This window comes from Lynx rufus, unplaced genomic scaffold (genome assembly GCF_022079265.1).
Source record: "Lynx rufus isolate CCGP_SWC_20201006 ecotype Redwood Valley unplaced genomic scaffold, mLynRuf1.p SCAF_19, whole genome shotgun sequence".
In the NCBI taxonomy this organism is placed as follows: domain Eukaryota; kingdom Metazoa; phylum Chordata; class Mammalia; order Carnivora; family Felidae; genus Lynx; species Lynx rufus.
In genome coordinates this window covers 5,614,380-5,639,703 of record NW_025814833.1, presented here as the reverse complement: position 1 = coordinate 5,639,703, position 25,324 = coordinate 5,614,380, and positions in this window count along the sequence as shown.

Below are 25,324 nucleotides of genomic sequence, written 5' to 3'. Positions count from 1 at the left end.
TCCACACTGTCAAACACAGAGCCCAATGCGGGGCTTGAACTCATGAACTGTGAGACCATGACCTGAGCTAAAACCAAGAGCCGGACAATTAACTGGTGCCCCTGCAAGTAGTATTTTAAACAATAAGAATGACTATCTGGCCATTTGACTCTCCAGTCTCTAGCATGCAATTTCAGAGACTTTAAACGGGTTTGGCAAGGAGAGGAAATCATGCAAAGGCAAACCTTCCCTCAGTCTGTCAAATGATATGACAAGATTATTTGCATACCTTACACAAATTAAGGGCCACAAATCATTCTGTATATTTTTAAAAGTTGGTGTGAGGATCCATAGCTAACCTACTGAGCCCTTACTGTGTACCAGATCCTGTGCTGGGCATTTATCTGCATATGATTTTATTTCATACTAGTCACAACTTTAGAGAATAGTATTATTTGTCCTTAATTTTGAATAAGGATAGTGAAGTTCTGAAGCATCAGGTAGAATGTCAGACCTCACAATAAATTGAATATTAAACTCTCTGACTCTAGTGCCATCCTCTTTTTACAACAGCAATATCTTATCTACCTCTTTATCCTAATGTATTCCTATCATGATAAAAGAGAAAGAGCCCTGAGACCCGAAAGAAAGAGAACCAGTGAGCAAGTGAGAGCTTTTCCTGTATAGAGAAGGAACAAGGAAGCCATTTAAAAACAGATGGGGCAGCCCCCTCATCACCCTCCCCACTTCCCACCATTCTGAGGCTCAATGCACCTCACACCTGTCTCCTCATTCTTGCTCCTTTTTCAGTCTCAACACCCTGTCCCCTCTGCAATCCCTAGGCTTTTCTCTCCTGTCTCCAGGCCACCTTATTTCTCTTTCATTTCCTTTGATTCCTAACCACTGCACCATGACCCCACCCTCTGTCACCATCCTTTGCACCCCCACCCCCACTTCCTTTACTCCTTCTGCTCTGTTTCTTTCTCTTCTGCTCAGCTTTCAAGGCCCCATTAGGGCCCCACCATTGACTCTACTCTTACAATGGCTCAGTGGTTTTGAGATGAAGTAAAACATCACTAATTTGTTCTAATTGGGGGGAAAGGTCAGTCTGCCTTAAATGAAAAGTATGAGTGATAGGATATTTGGCGGGAGAAAATGCAATCTCATTACTTTCAAGTACATAAAAGTAATCCCAATGACTAAGACAAGAGGATAAAAGACAAAGCTATATGTTTCAGAGATCTGGAAGTGGTTTGAAAAATAAGCATGGCTCGTTTATAATTAGGATATTCAGTGTGAGGATACAAATGCTGCTGCTGAGGTCTTTGCACTGAAGTAGGGTAATATTTCTGTTTTTTACACAATTAGTTTGTGAAGAGCGCTTTTTCATTACAGATACAGGTACAATCTCATTAGAAGGATCCAGCATTTTAGATCCACTTTCTTATGTTACATGGTATGTGAGATGATGTTTTGTTCCCCAATTCTCCAAAAAGAGAAATGGTAAACAACAATAAAAATATTCATTTCTCTAGTTGCCTGGTATGTGAGAGTTACTATCTGTAAAAAATTTTTTTAAAAAGCCTGTTTGGTTCCTATTATTTGGGGATGAGGATGACGAGGTGTAGGAAGAGAACGGAATAGACACGAGCAGAGCCAAATCTCAAACGGTCTTAGTTTGGAAGCTATTAATTCAGAATTAGTGAAAATTGACAAAACAGCTGACTTTATTTTTATGCTCTAAGAAACCAATTTGCTGAGCTAATTTTAATAGTAAACAAGATTTTCCTGCAAAGATATATAAAATTCCTTAAAACACCAATTTTCCATGCATTGTCTAATACTTTGAAAGTGCCCCCTTTGTTTATGTGTAATTGTTAAGCTAATTAGTTGAACTTTCTACCAATTTCTGAAAGCAGTTCCCTGGAGGAAGTCCTATAAGGAAGCCCTTCTTCAGCCTATTTCACTTTATGATGTATGAAAGCAAACAACCATACTTATTTTCTTTTCGAATAGCTTATAATTAAAGTTTACTGGCAATTTGAACTGGACTTCCCCAATTGTTCCTTTATCATGGTGCAGCAATATTCTCACTCCCCCAACACACACCATGTGATAAACAAGAATGGGAAGAAAGGGGCTAAGTTCTTACCAAAGTGTCTCTGAACCATTAGGAGGCCAGGATCCATGAATTCCCATATGTCCTTATCCTCTATCCCTGACAGTGTAAAGACAATGGGGGTAATTGGCAAAAAGGGACATTCCACCATAGTTTACTTGCAGTCTTAGAGGGCTTCTCTGCCACTCAGAATGGAGATATGCCTTGGTATAGAAACATAATATGATCTTTGTGGAGATTTTCTTCAGCTACTAGGAAAGTCAATTGATATGAAACTACTTTTCCTAAAACCATAAATTAGGGACTACTTTTTACAATCGTAAGATTTTTCAGCTTTAACCAAAGGATTCATGGAAGGGTTGCTTGAAGTTGTTCAGCAAGCCAAAGCTAGGGAGACAAGGGAGCAGTTTTTATTTACAAACCATTAGAAGTAAATTTGAAGGGATTAACTTTGTTTGAAAGCCAATAAAATTGCTGAACAAGATGATGAGGCTACTTCAAACTAGTCTGGATTTTGTGCATTAGAGTGCATACAAACACCATGCTTGGGAAGGAGCAACAAGAATTATTCACTAGCAGCGTATACTGAATGGGATGAAGTTATTAGATTCAAAAATAGTGACCCATACCTGGCAACTTTCAAGGCAACATCAGAAGGAAAGCCATTGCCTCAAAATTTCAAAGGGAAGTACTCTAGAGACTTTTAAAAGTGAGAATATGATGGCTTCTATTTGCGACTTTGGGAAGATAAAAAGGTCCAAGGACTTCCCTGTGTGTTTCCCCAAATGCCAAATTAACAGGGTATTTTAATGGTGGCACAATAAAATTTAATGTAATATAGACATAAACCAGTATTTTTCAGAAAAGCATTTGCTTTTCTGTTTTATGGCTTAAAAGAAAGCTGCACTGCATTCTAAATGTGTTTTTTTCATATTGGGGTTCTAATTTTCTCTGTGGCACTTTTGACGCTAGAATACAAATCAAGAGGAAAATAGAATTTTGTTTACAAATTTCTGCTTACAAGCCAGTCTGAGTGGATACATCCAAACATGGCCAAGGGGCAATTGAAAGAGTTTAAAAGAGTATATAGAAAGTAGCCAAATATACAAATTGAAGAATTCCTGACTAATGAAACCACTTGGTATCCTTTTCAGTATACGTTTCCTTAAATGAGACACACCTAATTTCTGGAGATAGTCCCATACCCTTGGGCTTTAGGGTTAGAATCAGAGACACTGTGAGTAGAAAGTTAATTTAGAGAATATCTAGTGCAGTAATTTTTTTCAAATTTTTCTTTGAGTTTCTTCAATTAAAGTATTGCTTAAAAGCCCAGCATAGAAACCTGGGAAAAGTGGAAAGTCTCTAATTAAAGTAGAAGTTGAGAAACCTGAAACCTAGTCTATTTTCTTACCACTCCTTCCCTCACATTTTCTGACTGGAAAAGCTGAGGCCTACAGAAAGTAAGTGACTTGGTCAAGTTCACTCAACAAGTGATAATGGATCTCTTAATTGTCTTTCATCTTCTTCATTTTCATTTTCTACCCCCTTGTACCTCTAATAAAAGGAACACATATGCACACACACGCACACACACACACACACCATCGCAGGTGGCCAGTAGGGGCTTCTATTCGCTCTCATAAACCACGAACATCTCATTGTAAATGTCTTTAATATATTCTATCTCCCAGGAATATTTGCATCTCCAAAGAGCAAAGTGGGAAGAAGGCAGTGGTGAAGCTAGTGAAATGAATCACTTAAGGTGGCATGACAGCACTGTGGCAAATTGTGCTGTGTGTGGGCTTCCTTGAATCACACTCTATAGGCATTCTTATATTTACCCAATATTGAAGGCTAACCCTAGTGGCTTATTTAAAAGGAGTGGCCTCAAACAAAACCTCAGTAGGAATTTGCATTTAGACCATTTTGATCTCGAGATCTGAACAAGCAGAATGAGGGTGAAAGGTACTCCCGTTCTTATTTAGTGGTTTCCATTTTACTGCATTTCTTTCTGAATAGGTGCAATGTTCCAGAATACTTTGCTTTGTATTCTCTATGGCTAGCAGACAGGCCTGTGTGTATGTGTGTGTGAGCAAATGAATATGTGTGGTGTGAGAGAGAGCTAGAGACACTCATAGAAAATGGCACATACAAAGAAACAAATACTAACACATAGAAACACAGAGAAATAGGAAGAGAGTGACACTCACAAATACACAGAGACACACACAGAGAAAAACACGAGAGAAAGAAATGTAGTGAGTGACAGTGACAGAGAAAGCAAGACAGAGAGAAACAGTGACATGCATATTACAGAGTGAAACTGAGAGAGGGCAAGTTTGTGACTGAGAAATCGAGAGAGGTACATACAAAGAAGTAGAGTGAGTGACAGATATACAAGGAGAAACACACACAGAGAGACTAAAGAAAACAGTTGAGAGGGAGTGACAGAGAGTGATGGAGAAAAACTTAGGGAAACAATGTCTGTTTCTTTTGTGTTCCATATGACTTGGAAGTTAAATTTTAGCATCTCTTTTTCAGAGACAACTGCTCTGAGTAGTATCTGTTGCTCAGAGGCAAATACTTTAATGTTACTATAGAAAATATGTTCTTTTCTTTCCATTATATTTATCAAATATAATTGCTTGGGGCTCACAATTATAGGAGCATGGGAACCAAAGCTGAAGCTGGGGCTGACACGGGATCAACATGATGAATTGACCGGCAGTTTTCCAGATCCCCAATGCCTGACATTCATATTCCCTTAGCAACCCTGCTGTGCTATGTGCTTTCTGGGTTTATGCCCCATGTAAAGCACATACGGGGGCAGGATGTAGCCCATTTCTAGTGTCTGTTTGCCTGGCACTCATTTCAGTCTAAAGATCTTCTTTATGCACTGGTGGGGTGCTCACTTCAGCAGGAAATTCTCCATCTTACCTATCTGCCAGGAAGCTTCCAACTGCCACCTAATACTGGGTGCTATAATAGTTACCATGCAAACTGAAAAAAAAGGGAGGCTCAGACAGTCTGACAAGTCCACACACTGTAAGTGGTTCTGATGACCAATCAGATCTAATAGTTTGGAGCCACTATTCACACTCATGCACACACACACACACACACACACACTTGCATGCAAACATGCACGCACACACACAAGGGTGCACTCATGCATGCAAACATGAACACACACACACACACACACACAGAAGAAATGAATGCTTATATATACCAAAAAGTGTGCACAAGAATGTTTGGAGCAGCTTTACTCATAATAGCTCCAAACTGGAAACAATCTAAGTATACATAGTAAAGCAAGTAAATAAATTATGGATAATTAATTATATATTCTTACAGAAGAATACTATGCAACAATAATAAATGAATTGTGGATGCATGCCATAACATGGCTGAATCCTACAGACAGGAATTAGGAATAAAAGAAGTCAGACACAAAAGATTGCAGGAAGGGTATGAACTGGGAAGGGGCTTGAGGGAGACCTCTTTGGTGCTAGAAATGTTTTGTATCTTGATCTAAGACAAGGGTCAGCAAATTATAGCCTAGGGGCTAAATTGGGCTACTACCTATTTTTTTGTACATCTGGGGAGCTAAAGATAATTTTATATTTTAAATAGTTGAGAAAAGATAGAATATTTCATGATGTGTGAAAATAAAATGAAATTCATATTTCAGTGTCCCTAAATAAATAGTTATTGGCATACAGCCACACCCTTTGTTTATATATTGTCTATGACTGCTTTTGTGCTACAAAGACAAAGTTGAATAGTTGTGACAGAGACCATATGGCTTGCAAAGGCTAAAATATTTACTCTCTGGCCTTTACAAGAAAAGTTTGCTGACCCCTGTTCTAGGTCATAGTTATACAGGTATAGACATATGGAAAAACTCATTGAGCTGTGCAGTTAAGATTAGTGTCCTTTATGCACTTTAATGCAAAGAATTCTTTCAAGATCTAGAGAAAGGGAGACTAATAAAAGGCACTGCTCAATGCTTCATGTACATTAGGTTCAGAAAAGAAGTGCTGAATTCAGTTCCTTCTTTACTTTCTTTCTTATAGATGAGAATAGCTCCTCTATATACCTTGTTTATGACCAAGGTATTATGTGAGGCAACAGGAGAAGCAACTTTGATATAAATGAACCAATCAGGAAAGTTCCTTCAAATCATTAAATTCAGAGTGATGTCTTGCAAGTAGGGAAAAAAAACATAATTAATATGTCATTTCTTACTATGTTTTTTCTTCAACGTTTTTTTTTTATTTATTTTTGGGACAGAGAGAGACAGAGCATGAACGGGGGAGGGGCAGAGAGAGAGGGAGACACAGAATCGGAAACAGGCTCCAGGCTCCGAGCCATCAGCCCAGAGCCTGACGCGGGGCTCGAACTCACGGACCGCGAGATCGTGACCTGGCTGAAGTCGGACGCTTAACTGACTGCGCCACCCAGGCGCCCTCTTACTATGTTTTTAAAGAGCAAAACAGTAAAATGGAAAATTGTTTTGGCAATAACAGAACATCTGACTCTATTGGTGGTCCAACCCAAAGTCATTTATTAAATCATTGTTAAAGGTCATCATGACTTGTCTGAACAGGCATTTGTATTATTAACTAAAGAACTGCTAAAAAAACATACTACTCTTTCACAGGAAAATATCTGTTACTACGAAGAGTCCACTGTAAACCAAATGACAGTGAAAAGTGCACCTATTAACATTTCTTGTTGGAAGCTTAAAATGATGCAATTTCTTTATGTTGTCAAATTTGCTCCTAATTTTAGTTTCATATTTTGACCGTTTCTAATATTTATAAGTTATAATGTATGTCAGGGAGTGCATTTCAGTGTGAAAAAGAAAAGGAGAGTTGGAAAATATATCTACAACATGGCTTCAGGGTGGGAAATGCATCTTTTTCTAAAAGGCAGAATATAAATTTAAAATCATAGGTTGACAGTCCCACAAGCCAGTGACAGTCTTTTCATTAAATCTTGGCTCAATTGTACAGTTGTGCTGTTGTTGTAGTTGATGCTATTGTTACAGCCACAGTTGTAAACCAAAGACCATGAGAGTAATCCAAATAGAGTGGCAAGACAAAGCAAGTTAATTTTGTTAATCAGCTTGTGTTCCATTTCCCCCTATTAGTGGCATTTTACATTCATCTCTAATTTACATTCAGCCTCCAATATTCCAACCAAGCATATATCACCTGTGTTGAAATACCTCACAGCTTTTATTTATTTTATTAAAAAAAGTTTTTGATGTTATTTATTTTTGAGAGAGAAAGAGAGAGAGAGACAGAGTGTGAGCAGGGGAGGGGTAGAGAGAGAGGGAGACACAGAATCTGAAGCAGGCTCTAGACTCTGAGCTGTCAGCACACAGCCTGTTGCAGGGCTTGAACTCACGAACTGCAAGATCATGGCCTGAGCCATAGTTGGACACTTAACCAACTGAACCACCCAGGTGCCCCATACCTGGTAGCTTTTAAATTCAGGTTGCAGGACTTCTCCAGTCTATTTCCAATGCCTTTCTTGTAAACCCTAGTCCCATTTCTTGAAGTGATGGGAAGTTTTAGCTATAATTTGAAGTCTGCCTAACTGCAGAAATTCATTTTTACATGAGAAATATCCCACTATGGGGTTGTTGGAAGACTAAATGAAATAATGTATGTAAATTCCAGGAGCACAGTAGTACTCTATAATTGATACTGATGTCAACTTTGTAAAAAATCCATTTGGACTTTACACCTAATTTGGTAGTAGTTGGATCTAGGCAGAGAGTAGAACAATAGCACCTCTGTTTAATACAACTTTCTGTAATGATGGGAAATGTCCTGTATCTGTGCTGTCCAATTCAGCGGCCACTAACCACAAGTGGCTATTGAGCACTTGAAATGTGCTTAGTATGATTGAGGAACTGAATTTTTAATTTAATTTTATTTAAATGTATTAATTTAAATTCAAGTATAAATAGCCGCATGTGATTAATGGCTACCACACCAGACCATTCAGCCTTAGGTGACTACATTTTACTTGTTAAAGTAGTTTTGGATTAGATGTTCTAATTTTTTTAATTTTTAAAAAAATTTATTCATTTTTGAGAGAGACAGAGACAGCACTAGTGGGAGAGAGGGAGAGAGAGAGAATCCCAAGCAGGCTCCACACTGTCAGCACAGAGCCCAACACGGGGCCCAAACTCACAAAACCATGAGATCATGACCTGAACCAAAACCAAAAGTTGGACGTTTAACCAACTGAGCCACCCAGGTGCCCCCTTATTTTTTTTTAAGTGCCATGGGGCCCTTGGGAATTCTGGTTAAACTACTGGACAATTTCTTGTCTGGTAGCCATCTGTTTGTTCTCTACAGTTAAAAGTCTGTTTCATTGTTTGCCTCTCTCTCTTTTTCCTCCTATGCTCATTTGTTTGTTTCTTAAATTCAACATATGAGTGAAATCAGATGGTATTTGTCTTTTTCTGACTTATTTATTTTGCTTAGCATAATACTCTCCAGCTCCATTCGCATCATTGCAAATGGCAAGATTTCATTCTTTTTATGGCTGAATAATATTCCATTGTATATATATATACCACATCTTCCTTATCCATTCATCAGTCAGTGAACACTTGGGCTGTTTCCATAATTTGGCTAGTGTAGTTAATACTGGTATTAACATTGGGGTGCACTGATTTGCATTTCTTTGCTTTTAAAGGTAAAGCCAGTCATGCACAGCAGGAACGTGTCCACTCACTTTAGAAAACTGCTTCAGGAGCCCTGTATTGTTTTCTTGATTGCAAATGGGGACCTCATAGGTCCAGGTTCTCGCCTCCTCATGCCTAGAAAAATCTCGAATCATTGGGATCATGTACCACAAATGGTCACAAAAAAACTCTGAGAAGTGCGGCTGTCCACAGACTTTATACTTTAGAAGGAAAACTGGTTGAGAATGAGGCAGAGTTAGAGAATGTGGGCAATTTTATGTGGTCATCAGTAGAGATAAGTTTAAGAAATTGCCTTACAGTGAATTACTTTTGGATAAATCAACAGTGAGGTCTTACGGTCAGAAACCTTCTTCACTACCTCCTAGTGTAGGATCCAGAAAGGGAGTGGAAATGGTAATCAGTCCAAGTCAATAGCTGGATCCAGCAACAATGCATCCCCTCAGTCCCCGAAGAGGAAAAGGAAAAAAGAAGTGAATTTGGAAAAACGCAAAAACGGGAAACAAGACATAAAGTTAAAGAATTCATCACAAATAATTTCAAACAGTGATCCATTTGTTTCTCTGGAACCATGGAAGATACTCCTTTGCATTGTATATGAGAGTTTTCAAAGAAGACTTTTTGTGTACAAAAGATTCTTTTGTTTTTCTGCTAAATTTATATTTCTAATTAGATGTATACAAGCACACATGTTTTGAGGTAAAATATTTCTTGTGGTGGTCTTATAAAAAATGGTAAATTTTGACATCCTTTTCTCCTACTGAAAAGGCCTGATTAACATTTTTACCAACTATTGTTGACATTGGTCTCTCTTACTTGTGTACAACCCTTGTCCACATTTATCATGAGTTACTTTTAGTCACAGATCCCTTTCTCCAAAAAGATGTTTTACTAATTTTGCTGATATCCAAGTGGATACTATACACACACTTTACCAATAAACAATATGTACCAAAGAATAAAAAAAAACCACCCACAACTATTGGACAATTTCTTAAAAATCTTTTTTTCTTTCTTTTTAAAACCAGCTTTCTTGAGATTTGATCCACATATCATACAATTCATCCTTTTTAAAGTGTGTAATTCAGGGGCACCTGGATGGCTCAGTCAGTTGAGGGTCTGACTCTTGGTTTCAGCTCAGGGCATGATCTCATGGTTCCATGAGTTTGAGCCTGGCATCGGGCTTCACACTGATGGTTTGGATCCTGCTTGGGAATCTCTCTCTCCCTCTCTCTTTGCCTCTCTCTCTCTCACACAATAAACAAGTAAACTTTAAAAAAGTGTGTAATTCAGTGTTTTTTGGTATATTCACAGATACATGTAACCATTACCACTTTCAATTTTAGAACGTTTTCAACACCTTAGGAAGAAACCACGTATCATTTAGCTGTTAACCCCTGTCTCCTCACCTCTGTCCCTAGCCTTAAGCAATGAAAAATCCATTTTCTGTCTTTACAAATTTCCATACTCTGGATTTGCACATTGTTATGGGTTGAATTGTGACTCAAAAAAAAAAAAGTCCTAGCCCCCAGTACCTCAGAATATGACCTTATTTGGAAATGGGATCATTGAAGATACAATTAGTTAAAAATAGGTCATCTGGAGTAGGGTGGGTCCGTAACCCAATGTGACTGGCGTTTTTTAAAAATTTTTTAAAAATGTTTATTTATTTTTGAGACAGAGAGAGACAGAGCATGAACAGGGGAGGGTCAGAGAGAGAGGGAAACCCAGAATCCGAAGCAGGCTCTAGGCTCTGAGCTGTCAGCACAGAGTCCGACAGGGGGCTCAAACTCACAGACAGTGAGATCATGACCTGAGCCGAAGTTGGAGGCTCAACCGACTGAGCCACACAGGCGCCCCACCCGGCTGGTGTTTTTATAAGAGGAAAATTTGGACACAGACACATACAGAGGGAAGATGATGTGGATACACAGAGAGAAAGCAGCCATGCAATAGTGGAGGAAGAGACCGAAGTGATACAAGCCAAGGACTAACAAGGACTGCTTGCAAACACTGGAATCTATAAAAGGCAAGGAAAAACTCAACTCTGCACATTTCAGAGGAAGTATGACCCTGATGATAACATGATTTTAGACTTCTAGCTTCCAGAACTGTGAGACAATAAATTTCTGTTGTTTTAAGCCACCCAGTTTGTGGTACTTTGTTATGGCAGGCCTAGGAAATGAATACACATATGAATGGAACCGTACAGTATGTGGTCTTTTGTGACTGGTTTCTCTCACTTATTATTTTCAAGGTGAACACATTAGCATGTTTCAATAGTTAATGCATTTTTATAGCCAAATAATAGTCCATTGTATGGATATATCACCTTTGTTTATTCATTTGTCCATTAATGGTCATTTGTGTTTTTTTCCACTTTTTGGCTACTATGATTAACACTGCTATGAGCATTTGTATACACATTTCTGTGTGGTCATATGCTTTTATTTATCTTGGGTATATACCGAAGCGTGGAAATGCTGGGTCATATGGGTCTATGTTTGATAATTTATGGAACTGCCAGACATTTTTGGTGGCTGGCCCATTGTATATTCCCACAAGTGGTATATGAGGGCTGTTTCTCCACAACATCACCAACACCAAGACTTTTCGATTCTAGCCATCCTAGAGGATGAGAAGTGGTATCTCAATGTGGTTTTAATTTCCATTTCTTTAATGACTAGTGATGTTGAGCATCTTTTCATGTGCTTATTGGCCATTTGTATATATTCTTTGAAGAAATGTCTATTCAGATCTTTTGCCCAATTATAACTGGGTATTTGCATTTTTGTTACTGAATTTTAGGAGTTCTTTTCTTTTTTAAGTTTATTTATTTAAGAGAGAGAGAGAGAGAAATAGAGAGGGTGGGGAGCACAAGCAGGAAAGAGGAAGAAAGAGAGGGAGAGAGAGATTCCCAAGCAGGATCCATACTGTCAGCACAGAGCCTGATGCAGGGCTCAAACTCATGAATCATGAAATCATGACCTGAACCAAAATCAAGAGTCAAATGTTTAACAGACTGAGTCACACGGGTGCCCTGAGTTTTAGGAGTTCTTTATATTTTCTAAATAAAAACTTATCAGCTACATGATTTGCAATTTTTCCCCATTCCATGGGTTGTCTCTTCACTTTCTTGATGGTATCCTCTGTCATATAGAAGTTTTAAATTTTGGTGAAGTCCAATTTATTTTTTCTTTTTGTGCCCATGCTTTGACTGTCATATGTAAAAATCCTTTGCCAAATCCAAGGTAATGAAGATCTGCCCCTATGTTTATTCTGAGTGTTTTATAGTTTTTGCTGTTATATTTAGGTCTTTAATCTGTTTGAGTTGATTTCTGTATATGGTGTGAGGTTAGGCATCTAAATTCATTATTTTACATGTTGCTATCTAGTTATCTCATCACTTTGCTGAAAAGACCATTTGTTCCCCATTGAATTGTCTTGGTACACTTGCTGAAAATCAGTTAACCATAGATGGTATGGGTTTATTTTTGCACTTTTCAATTCTTTTTCATTGACGTATATTTCTATCTTTTTGCCAGTACCACACTGTCTTGATTACTGCTGCTTTGGAGTAAGATTTGAAATTGGGAAGTGTGGGTCTTCCTACTTTCTTCTTCTTTTCCAAGACAGTTTTGGCTATTCTGTATCCCTTGCCAGATTTTAGAATCAGTTTGTCAGTTTCTACAAAGAACTCAGCTAGGTTTCTGACAGAGATTGCACTGAATCTATATATTACTTTAGGAAGTATTGCTGAATTAAAAATGTTAAGTCTTACAATCCATGAGCATGACATATTTTTCCATTTATTTAGATCTATAATTTCTTTCAACAATACTTTGTAGTTCTCTAAGTTTTGCACTTCTTTAGTTAAATTTATTCTTAAGTATTTTTTTCTTTTTATGTTACTGTGAATGGAATTGTTTTTTTTTTAATTTTCAGATTGTTCATTGCAAGTGGATGGAAATACAGTTGTTTTTTTGTATATTCATCTGTATCCTACAACCTTGCCCAACTCATTTATTAGTTTTAACAGTTTTTTTTAAGTGCATGCCATTGTTAAAGTGGTAAAATTAAAGAAATAGAACACAGATGAGAGTTGGGGAGGGGTCAAGGAGAAAGTGCAGCAAGAGGAAGAGGGTGTGGATATGAAAGGGCAACATCTGCCCTGATAGAAATGGTCTGTGTTGGTGTCAATATCCAGGCTGTTACACCATATATTATATGTTATATTACATCTCGTCTTACAATATGTTATCACTGGGAGAAACTGGGTAAAGGGTTCATGGGATCTCTGAATTCTCTCATACAACCACATATGAATCTTCAAGTATCTCCAAATAAAAAGTCTAATTAAAAAAAATAAAGTGGATTCCTTAGGATTGTCTATATGCAAAACCATGTGGTCTGTGAATAGTTTTACTTCTTCCTTTCCAATCTTAATGTTTTGAATTTATTTTTCTTGCCTAATTGTCTTGCATAGAACCTCCAGTATAATGTTGAATAGAAATAGCAAGCATGGACATCCTTGCCTTATTCCTGTTGTTAGAGGGAAAGCATGCAGTCTTTAACCATTAAGTATGATGTTAGCTGTGGAGATTTCATAGATGCCTTTTATCAGGCTGAGGAAGTTTACTTCTATTCTTAGTTTGTTGAATGATTTTTTTTTATGATGAAAGGGTGTTGCATTATGTCAAATGCTTTTTCTGTGTTTACTGAAATGATTATTCAGTTTTCACTCTATTTGTATGGTGTATTACATTAACTGATTATTCAACGTTAAAATAATCTTGTATCCCTGGGCTATATCCCACTGGGTTATGTTGTTTAACTCTTTTTATATGTTGTTAGATTCAGCCTGCTAGTATTTTGTTGAGGATTTTTGTGTCCATATTTATAAGAGATATTGGTCTGTAGTTTTCTTATGATATATTTTTCTAGGTTTAGAATCAGGCTAATACTGGCCTCATAGAATGATTTAAGAATTGTTCACCACTATTATATTTTTTCGAAGAGTTTGTGAAGAATTAGTATTAATTCCTCTTTGAATGTTTGGTAGAATTCAGTAGCGAAGCCATCTGGGCCTAGGCTTTTCTTTATGGATAGTTTTTGATTACTGATCAATCTTTTCCCTTGTTATAGGTATATTCAGGTTGTCTTCCTTGAGTCCCTTTCAGTAGTTTGTGTCTCTAGGAATTGGTTTAGCTAAGTTATCCAATTTGTTGGCATAAAATTGTTCATAGCATTCCTTTATAATACATGTTATTTCTGTAAGACCAGTAGTAATATCCCCTCTTTCACTTCTAACTTCATAGTCTTCTTTCTTACACTTTTCTTGGTCAAACTAGCTAAAGTTATGTCACTTTTGCTAATCTTTTCAAAGGACTAGCTTTTGGTTTCATTACTTTTCTCTATTGATTTTTCTCTATCTGCTCTACTCTTTCTAATTTTGTCCTGCTTGCTTTGGTTTAGTTTTCTCCCATTCTTTCAGTGCCTTAAGGTGGTAGGTTAGGTTATTGTTCTGTGAACTTTTATTTCCTAATGTAGGCATTTAGAGCTATAAATTTTCCTCTAAGAACTGCTTTAGCTACAGCTTTAGCTGCATAAGTTTTAGTAGGCTGTATCTTGATTTTCATTCTTGTCAAAGTGCTCTCTGGTTTCCCTTTTGTTTCTCCTTTGATCCATTGGTTATTTAAAAATGTGCATTGTTTTTCACATATGTTTGGGTTTCCTCAAAATTTTCCATGTATTGACTTTTAATTCCATTCCATTGTGGTCATTATATTATTATCGTTATATAATAATCATTATCTTACTTCTACCATTTAAATTTATTTAGGTTTGTTTTATGGCCTAGCATATAATCTATCCTGGAGAATATTTCATGTGCATTTGATAAAAATGTATTTTAGATTATTGTCTACTAGGTTGTTCTATAGATATTTGTTAGTTCTAGTTGGTTTGCAGTATTGTTCAAGTCTTCTATTTCCTCACTGATCTACTTTTTTGTTCTATTCATTATTAAAAGTAGGGTATTGAAGTCTCCAACCATTACTGTTGAATTGCCAATTTCTCCCTTCATTTATGTCAGTTTTGCTTCATTTATTTTGGTGCTCTGTTATTTGGTGCACATATGTTTATAATTGTTATATCTTCTTGACATATTGACACTTTTGTCATTATAAAATGTCCTTCTTTATCTCTAGTAACATTTTCTGTTTTCAAGACTATTTTATCTTATACATTACATTTATCAATGGCTATGAACAGTACAAACATGCCCATACATTGTCATAATTGTTATTTAACATCTATTGTAATTTTTTTAGCCCATTACGAATTTTCTCCCACCCACCTCCATTGTTCTGTTTTGGTAAATATATTACACAGTATTACATTTCTATATGTCATAGGTCCAACAATACATTATAAACATATTATTTTATACGATTGCTTTTTAATGAGTTATGATAAGAATGAAGAAAATCCATTAATTTTCTTTTATAATTACATAATTTCTTTAGTGCTGCACTTTGTTCATGTGGACTTGAATTGCCATCTGGCATGGCTTGCTTTCAGCCTGAAGAACTTCCTTTAGTATTTCTTGTAAGGTGACTCTGCTAGCAACAAATTATCCATGTTTTTGTTTATCTGGTAAAGTCTTTATTTCACAAAAATTATTGAATAATCACTTTTCTGGATATGGGGATCTTTGTTGACAGGTTTTTTTTTTTCTTTGAGTATTTTGAATATCTTATCCCACTGCTTTCTTGCCTCCACTGTTTCTGCTTAGAATTCAGATGTTAATCTTATTTGGATTCTTTTGAAAATTATGTGTCATTTTTCTCTTGCTGCTTTCAAGATTTTCTCCTTGTCTTTGAATCCATCATTTTTATAATAATGTGTCTGTTTGTATGTCTCTTAGACTTTATTCTACTTGGAGTGCATTGAGCTTCCTGGACATGTACATTATTGCTTGTTTAATAAATCCGGGAAGTTTTCAGCCATTATTACTTCAAACATTTTTTTTTCTCTCTCTCTTCTCTGGTATTCCCACTACATGTATGTCAGTATGCTACATGACATCCCACATTTCTCTGAGACTTTATTTTTACTTGCTCTTTTCTCTGTTGTTTTTTGTTTTTTGGCCTACATAATCTGTACTGATTTAACTTCAAGTTTGCAAATTCTTTCTTCTATTAATTCAAATCTACTGTTAAGCTCCTCTAAAGAATTTGTTTTTGCTTCAGTTATTCTACATTCAATTCCAGAATTTTCCTTTGGTTCTTCCTTAAAATTTCTATCATTTTCTTGATATTCTTCATGTGATGCAACATTGTCATCATGTCTTTCTTTACTTCTTTAATCAAGCTTTCCTTTAGCTCTGTGGATATGTTTGTAATGGCTACTTTGAAAGCTTTTCCTGTTAAATTAACATCTGGTCACTCTCTAAGGCTTTCCATTGCCTCCTTTTTTCTGGTCCATAAGTCATATTTTTCTATTTCTTTGCATGCCTTATAAGTTTGTGTTGGAAACTGGGCATTAGATAAAATACTGTAGCCACTCTGAGTACTAGCTTCTCCCCTTTTAGGGCTTGTTATTTTTCTTTGCTTGTTTTTTTTTGTTTAGTTACTGACTGAATATTTTAATGAAGTCTAGTCCCTCCTGTTGTACAGTGTTAAATCTTTTATATTGCTCCAATATAAATATTTATATTACTGACTGAATATTTTAATGAAGTCTAGTCCCCTCCATTCCACAGTACTAATCACAGCTTTAGCTATGCCAACAGTCACCCTGGGAACATAGTGTAATTGGTAGGGCTCTTTTCTACTCTTCTCCAGACAACACCCAGCTGTTGGGCTCCACCAATTGCCTGATAATTGCTCTATTAGCCACAATAATGCCCTGGGACATGAATTCCTTTGCAAAATAATCCAATCAGAATAATTTCTGAGGAAAGTACTTGATATTTGTTCTGACCCCATGAGAGTTCCTTCCAGTGGTCTTATTACCCTGATCTCTCCTGCAAACTAGCGGACCTATAGTGTAGGCTATGTTGACATTAAATTAATAAATCTCCCAATTCCCTTCACCACAATGCCCACTGTTATTAGATTTAGGCTTCTCCATGCTCTTTCAAAGGAATTTAGTTCCTAAAACAAGCTATCTGTTTTATGGCCTACCTCTCCGCTTTTCACCCTCCTCCCAGGAAAATCTATGAACCCGGGCTCTAGATTGATGGTGAGAAAAATATAAATCTTCTCTTTGAGTGACACCCCCATTCTAGGAGATGAGTGCTCCATGGAGGGATGTGGCAGTATCTGAGGTCTCGACTTGTCTCCCTTTATATGGAAACACCACCTCATTAACTGGGGCAAGTGCTATTGAGATCCCAGTATTCTCAGTGTGCCATATTCAGTGTGCCATATTCAAGGTAGAGCTGTTGTTACACAAGTGGAGGTTAGACAGAAGAGAGTCACCACTTCATGACTGCACTGCCCAGAACTTTGCCTCAACAACAGGCATTTGGGGGCAAGATAAGAAACACTGACATCTGTTCCTTCTGGGAAGAAAGTTCTCCAATTGGGAATGGGGGGGAGGGAGCCCTGTGCTCATGGCTGTAGCACTTTGGAGTGTAGTCTATCACTGAACTGAGAAGGCAAAGGGAGAGAGCGCTCTTGGCTCCAATACCAGATTCTTTAAAAATTCTTTTTAACATTTATTTATTTTCAAGAGACAGAGAAAGACAGGGTGTGAGTGTCTGGCTGAGATACAGGGAGACACATAATCCAAAGCATGCTCCAGGCTCTGAGCTGTCAGCGCAGAGCCCCACACAGGGCTTGAACCACCAACCATGAGATCATGACCTGAGATGAAGTCGGACGCTCAACTGACTGAGCCACCTAGGCGCCCCTCAAATACCAAACTTTCTTAATAAATTTACATAGATTATCTTTTTTTAAATGTTTTTTTTTTAATTTTAGTGTTTGTTTCTTTTTGAGACAGAGAGACACAGAGTGTGAGTGGGAGAGGGGCAGAGAAAGAGACAGAGAGAGAGAGAGAGAGACATAGAATCTGAAGCAGGCCCCAGACTCTGAGCTGTCAGTACAGAGCCAGACCCGGGGCTTGAACTCACGAACCCACAAGATCATGACCTGTGCCAAAGTCAGACGCTTAACATACTGAGCCACCCAGGCACCCTTAAATGTGTTTATTTTTTTAATTTTTTTAATGTTTATTATTTTTGAGAAAGAGAGACACAGAGTGTGAGTGGGGGAGGGGCAGAGAGAGAGACACACACACACAGAATTGGAAGCAGGCTCCAGGCTCTGAGCTGTAAGCACAGAGCCCTACACGGGGATCGAACTCACAGACCATGAGGTCATGACCTGAGCCATAGTTGGACGCTTAACTGACTGAGCCACCTAGGCGCCCCAAATGTGTTTATTTTTTTAATGTTTATTTATTTTTGAGAGAGAGAGAGAGAGAGAGAGAGAGAGAGAGATGCAGACTACAAGCAGGAGAGGGGCAGAGAGAGAGGGAGACCCAGAATCAGAAGCAGGCTCCAGGATCTGAGCTATCAACACAGAGCCTGATGCAGGGCTCAGACCCATGAACCATGAGATCACGTCCAGAGCCAAAGTCAGACACTTAACTGACTGAGCCATCAACGCACCCCTAGATTTTCTTGAATATATAATTCTTAATTTATTATTTGCCCTAATGTCCTAATGATTTTAGCCATTCTGACAGGAGTAAAGTGATATGTCATCATGGTTTCAATTTGCATTTCCCTAATGATGAGTGATGATGAGCATCTTTTCAAGTGTCTGTTGGCCATCTGTATGTTTTCTTTGGATAAATGTCTGTTCATATCTTCTGCCCACTTTTTAATTGGATTATGTGTCTTTTGGGTGTTGAGTTATATACATTCTTTATATATTTTGGATACTAACCACTTATCAGATATGTCATTTGCAAATATTTTCTCCCATTCAGTAGGCTGCCTTTTACTTTTGTTGATTGTTTCCTTTGTTATGCAGAGCCTTTTATTTTGATGCATTCCCAATAGTTTATTTTTGCTTTTGTTTTCCTTGCCTCAGGAGACAAATCTAGAAAAATGTTGCTATGACCAATGTCAGAGAATTCACTGCCTGTGCTGTTTCCTAGGATTTTTATGATTTCAGATCTCACATTTAGGTCCTTAATCCATTTTGAGTTTACGTTTGTGTATGGTGTAAGAAAGTGGTCCAGTTTCTTTCTTTTGTAAATAGCTGCCCAGTTTTCCCAACACCATTTTTTGAAGAGACTTTTTCCCATTTGATATTCTTTACTGTTTTGTCAAAGATTAATTGATCATATTATTGTGGGTTTATTTCTGGGTTTTCTATTCTGTTTTATTGATCTCTGTGTCTATTTTTATGCCAGTACCATATTGTTTTGATTACTACAGCTTTGCAATGTAACTTGAAGTCCAGAATTGTGATGCCTCCAGCTTTATTTTTCTTTTTGAAAATTGCTTTGGCTATTCAGGGTCTTTTGTGGTTCCATACAAATTTTAGGATTGCTTGTTATTTTATTTATTTATTTATTTATTTATTTATTTATTTGAAAGAGAAAGATAGAGTGGGGGAGAGGCAGAGAGAGAGGAAGGGAGAAAATCTTAAGCAGGCTCCACACTCAGCTCGAAGCCCAACACAGTTCTCAATTTCAAGACCTTGAGATCATGACCTGAACTGAAATCAAGATTGTTCTAGTTCTGTGAAAAATGTTGCTACTTTGATAGGGATTGCATTAAATGTATAAATCGCTTTGGGTAATATAGAAATTTTAACAATATTTGTTCTTCCAATCCATGAGCATGGAATGTCTTTCATTTCTTTGTGTTGTCTTCAATTTCTTTTATCAATGTTTTATTGTTTTCAGAGTACAAATCTTTCACCTCTTTGGTTAAATTTATTCCTAGGTATTTTATTATTTTTGGTGCAGCTGTAAATGGGATTGTTTTCTTAATTTCTATTTCTGCCGCTTCATTAGTAGTGTATAGAAATGCAATGGATTCCTGTATATTGATTTTTTATGTTGCAAATTTCCTAAATTTGTTTATCACTTCTATTAGTTTTTGGTGGAGTCCTTAGGGTTTTCTATTTATAGTATAATGTCATCTGCAAATAGTGAAAGTTTTTCTTCTTCCTTATAATTTGGATACCTTGATTTTCTTTTTGTTGTCTGATTGCTGTGGCTAGGACTTCCAGTACTATGTTAAATAATGTGGTGAGAGTGGACACCCTTATCTTGTTCCTGACTTTAGGGGAAAATCCCTCAGATTTTCCCAACTGAGTATGATTTTCACTGTGGGTTTTTTATATAAGACCTTTGTTATGTTGAGGTATGTTCCCTTTAAACCTGCTTTGTTGAGGGTTTTTATCATGAATGGATGCTGTACTTTGTCAAATGCTTTTTCAGCATCTATTGAAATGATCATGCAGTTCTTATTCATTCTCTTATTGATGTGATGTATCACCTTGATTGGTTTGTGAATATTGAACCACACTTGTATCCCAGGAATAAATCCCAATTGATTGTGGTGAATGATTTTTTAATGTATTGTTGGATTCTATTTGCTAATATTTTGTTGAGGGTTTTTGCATTTATGTCCATCAGAGATATTGGCCTGTAGTTCTCTTTTATTCTGGTCTCTTTATCTGGTTTTGATATCAGAATGATGGTGGCCTTATAGAATGAATTTGGAAGTTTTCCTTCCTCTTCTATTTTTTGGAATAGTTTGAGAAGAATAGATATTAACTCTTCTTTAAATGTTTGGTAGAATTCACCTGTGAAGCTGTCTGGTCCTAGACTTTTGTTTTTGTGGAGTGTTTTTATTACTGATTCAATTTCATTGCTGGTAATCAGTCTGTTCAAATTTTCTGTTTCTTTCTGCTTCTGTTTTGGGAGGTTATTTCTTTCTAGGAATTTATCAAGTTCTTCTACATTGTCCAATTTGTTGCCATGTAATTTTTCATAATATTCTCTTACAATCTTTTGTATTTCTGTGGTGTTGTTATATCTCCTCTTTCATTCCTTATTTTGTTTGAGTCTTTGTCTCTCTCTTTTTAATGAGTCTGGCTAAAGGTTTATCTATTTTGTTGATCTTTTCAAGGAACCAGCTTCTGTTCATTGATCTGCTTTTTTGATTGTTTAGTTTTTATTTCATTTATTTCTGCTTTAATCTTTATTATTTCCTTCCTTCTGGTTTTAGGTTTTGGGTTTTTTGTTCTTTTTCTAGCTCCTTTAGGTGTAAGGTTAGACTATTTGAGATTTCTCTTGCTTCTTGAGATAGAACTGTATTGCTATAAACTTTCTTCTTAGAACAGCTTTTACTGCATCCCAAATATTTTGGACCATTATGCTTTCATATTCACTTATTTTCATGTACTTTTGGCTTTCATCTTCGATTTCTTGGTTGATCCATTCATTGTTTAGTTGTATGTTATTTAACCTTTATGTATTTGTGCTCTTCCCAGATTTTTTCTTATGGTTGATTTCTAGTTTCATAGTGTTGTGGTCAGAAAAGATACATAATATGACTTTGATTCTTTTGAACTTGCTTTGACTTGTTTTGTGGCCTAAGATGTGATCTATTCTGAAGAATGTTCCATGTGCACTTGAAAAGAATATATACTCATTCTGCTGTTTTAAGATGCAGTGTTTTGAATATATCTGTTAAATCTATCTGGTCCAATGTGTCATTCTAAGCCACTGTTTACTTGTTCATTTTCTGTTTGGATGACCTGTCCATTGATGTAAGTGGGGTGTTAGTCCCCTACCATTCTTGTATTAGTATCAATAACTTCCTTTATGTTTGTTACTATGATAGGGAAAATACAGGCTAACATAGGCGGAGAGGGAAAGGTTAGGACCTGAGGTACCTTGGTGGGGGAAAAAAACACTTATTTTGGAACTATGCTGGGAGTGTTTGACCACAGTAAATTCTCTTGGGCATAAAGTTCCTCTTAAAAATGTAACAGACACCACCTACTCCCCCTCAGGTTTCCCTCAGGAATTTTACAATCAAAATACCTAAATAAAAAAAGTTAACCATAAAACTTATGTTGTATGAGGGACAATGTGACCATACTCTGACTCCTCACACATTGGAGTTGAGCTAATCAGCAATGGACAACCCAGCACCTAGAGTTATCCAGCCAGCAATGGTAAACCCTGAGAAGGAACAAGGGGGAAGGGATGGAAGTGCAGACCAGAGCCTTATAAAACAATACATTTGCCTATAGTCATGGGCATTTGCTTTCAAGTGTCCCCTCTCTGTAAAGAGAGCCTTTATACTATTCTTATTTTCTAATCTTATACTGTAACAAACTTTTGCTTGCTGCTCATTTTGTGTACACTTCTTCATTCTTTGAAGTGGTGAGACAATGAATCCTGGGTATTGTAAAAATTCTTGCAACATTACTAACTGCTTTATGTATTTGGGTGCTTTCATATTAGGTGCATAAGTATTTACAATTGTTATATCCTCTTGTTGGATTGTTCCCTGTATGATTATATAGTGTCCTTTCCTTTTGTCTCTTGTTACAATCTTTGTTTTAAAGTCTATTTTTTGAATATAAGTACTACTACCCCCAGCTTTCTTTTCATATCCACTTGCATGATAAATGCTTCTCTACCTCTGAGTCTCTTGTAGGCAGCATATAAATGGGTCTTGTCCTTTTTTATCCATTCTATTACCCTTTGTTCTTTAATTGGAATGTTTAGTTCATTTACATTCAAAGTAACTATTGATAAGTATGTACTTATTGCCATTTTGTTACTAGTTTTATGGTTGTTTTTATACTTTTTCTCTGTTCTTTGTTTCCTTTGCTCTCCTTTCTCATGATTAATTTGCTTTCTGTAGTGATATATTTGGATTCCTCCCTCTTTATTTTTTTAAACATCTGTTTTGGTTTTTGATTTGTCATTACCATTTGGTCTGCACGTAACATCTTCTGCATCTAGCAGTCTATATGAAGTTGATGGTCACTTAAATTTAAATTCATTCTTTACTCCTCTCTCCCTTCCCACGTTTTAGGTATATGGTGTCATACTTTACATCCTTTTATTTTGTAAGTCCCTTGACTGATTTTTATAGATATACTCATTTTTACTGCTTTTGTGCTTTATACTTTTCCTTTTTTAAAGTTTTTATTTAAATATCAGTTAATTAACATACAATGTAATATTAGTTTCAGATGTATTCAACACTTCCATACAACACGTGGTGCTCATCACAAGTGTACTCTTTAATCCCCATCACCTATTTGGCTCATCCCTCCAGACCCCTCTCTTTTGGTAACCATGAATTTGTTCTCTATAGTTAAGTCTGTTTCTTGGTTTGCATCTCTCTCTTTTTCCCTTTGTTCCTTTTGTTTTTTTAATTCCATATATGAGTGAAATCATATGGTATTTGTCATTCTCTGACTTTTTTGCTTAGCAAAATACTTTATAACTCCATCCATGTCATTACAAATAGCAAGATTTTATTCTTTTTTATGGTGGAGTAACATTCCACTGTGTGTATCTATATCTATATCTATATCTATATCTATATCTATATCTATAGATATATATATATATACTACATCTTTATCCATTCATCAGTCAATAGACACTTGGGCTGTTTCCATAGATATCGTAGATAATGTTGCTATAAACATCAGGGTGCGTGTATCCCTTTTAATTACATATTTTTTCCTTTGGATAAATACCTAGCAGTGCAATTGTTTCTTACTCTTACTTAAGGTCTGTCCTTTCCACTCAAAGAGTCCTCTTTAACATTCTCGTAGGGCTAGTTTGGAGGCCATGAATTCCTTTAACTTTTGTTTGGGAAACTCTATCTCTCCTTATATTCTGAAAGATAGCCTTGCTGGATATTCTTGGCTGCATTTTTCTTTTCAGTACTTTGAATATATCATTCAAGGACATATTCTGGCCCTTCTAGCCTGCAATGTTTCTGCTGAAAAATCCAGTGATAGCCTTGTGAGGTTTCCTTTGTATATAACTGTTTTCTTTTGTCTTCTCACTTTTAAAATTCTATCTTTATCATGACTTTTTCCATTTTAATTACTATGTGTCTTGGTGTGGACCTTTGTGGGTTGATTTTGTTGGGGCTCTCTGCCCCTTCTGGATCTGGATTTTTGCTTCCTTCTCCAGATTGGGAAGTTTTCAGCTATTATTTCTTCAAATAAAATTTTCCCCCTTTTCTCTTTCTTCTCTTTCTTGGATCCCTATAATGTGTATGTTGTCATGCTTGATGATGTCACTGAATTCCCTAGGTCTATTATAATTTTGTTTTATTTTGTTTTCTCTCACCTGCTCAGTTTGCTTTCCATTACTGTGTCCTCCATGTTGCTGGTCTGTTCCTCTGCTTTAGTCTACTATTTATTACATCTAGTATATTTTTTATTTCATTTATTGAGTACTTCATCTCTGATTCGTTCTTTTTTATGTCTTCTATCTCTTTGTTAAGGGTCTCACTGATGTCTTTCACTCTTTTGACACAAGCCTATTGAGTACCTTATAATTCTTATTGTAAATTCTATATCAGTATATTCGCTTTAGTCTCTTGTGGTTTAGTACTGTTTTTTCATTTGCACATATTCTTCTGTCTATTCATTTTCTCTAACTCTCTGTGTCTGTTTCTATGTGTTAGGAATGTTAGCTACATCTTATGCTCTTAAAAGTAGTGGGTTTATAATGAAGCAGTCATGTAGTGTCCTGCAGTGCAGTGTACCCTGTTCACCAGAACCTGGCATTTCAGGGCTTCTATGTGTGTTGCATGCACCCTACTCTTGTTGCTAAGCTGCATTTACATTCAGTCCAATCATCTCTTTGCTTTTGTGGATAGTGTTTTGTCTCTGTGGTGTTTGTGGGCCATTCAGGGGCCCCCTTGTGCTTAAGTTTGATCAGGTGTTTGCCAGAAATGCAGTAACACCAAACTGCAGGGCACTTCCCCAGTGTTGCCCTCTGAGAAGCTTTCACTGGTGGGTAAGGCCATGCTGTCAGACCAGCTGTCTGCCCCCATCCCACTGCTGGGGCTGCAGTCTGACTGGTGTGTGTGGTTATCTTTTCCTCACCCAAGAGTCACTTTGGAGTGGTACTGGTCCCTGTCAGGTTTGCTTGCACACTGCCAGACTTGTGGCACCACTTTGGATGGGCTTTGGCCAAGGGTATATTGGAAGGGGCAGATCTGAAAAGCTGCAGGGCTGGATGTGTGGTTTTGTCAAGGTTTGTAATGGTCCTCTGGGACAGGGGACCTGCAGCTGCTGGAACTGAGGCAGGCCTGGCTGGAAGGTTTGGATCTGCAAAAGTGCAAGGGGTGGGGCACATTAGCAAGTTAAGTAGTGAGTGGGGGCACCACTCTGGTTTCCACAGGTGTCTGTGTGTCTAGGGTGAGGGGTGGGGGAGAGAAATGGCACCTGCCAGTTCCTTTGTTC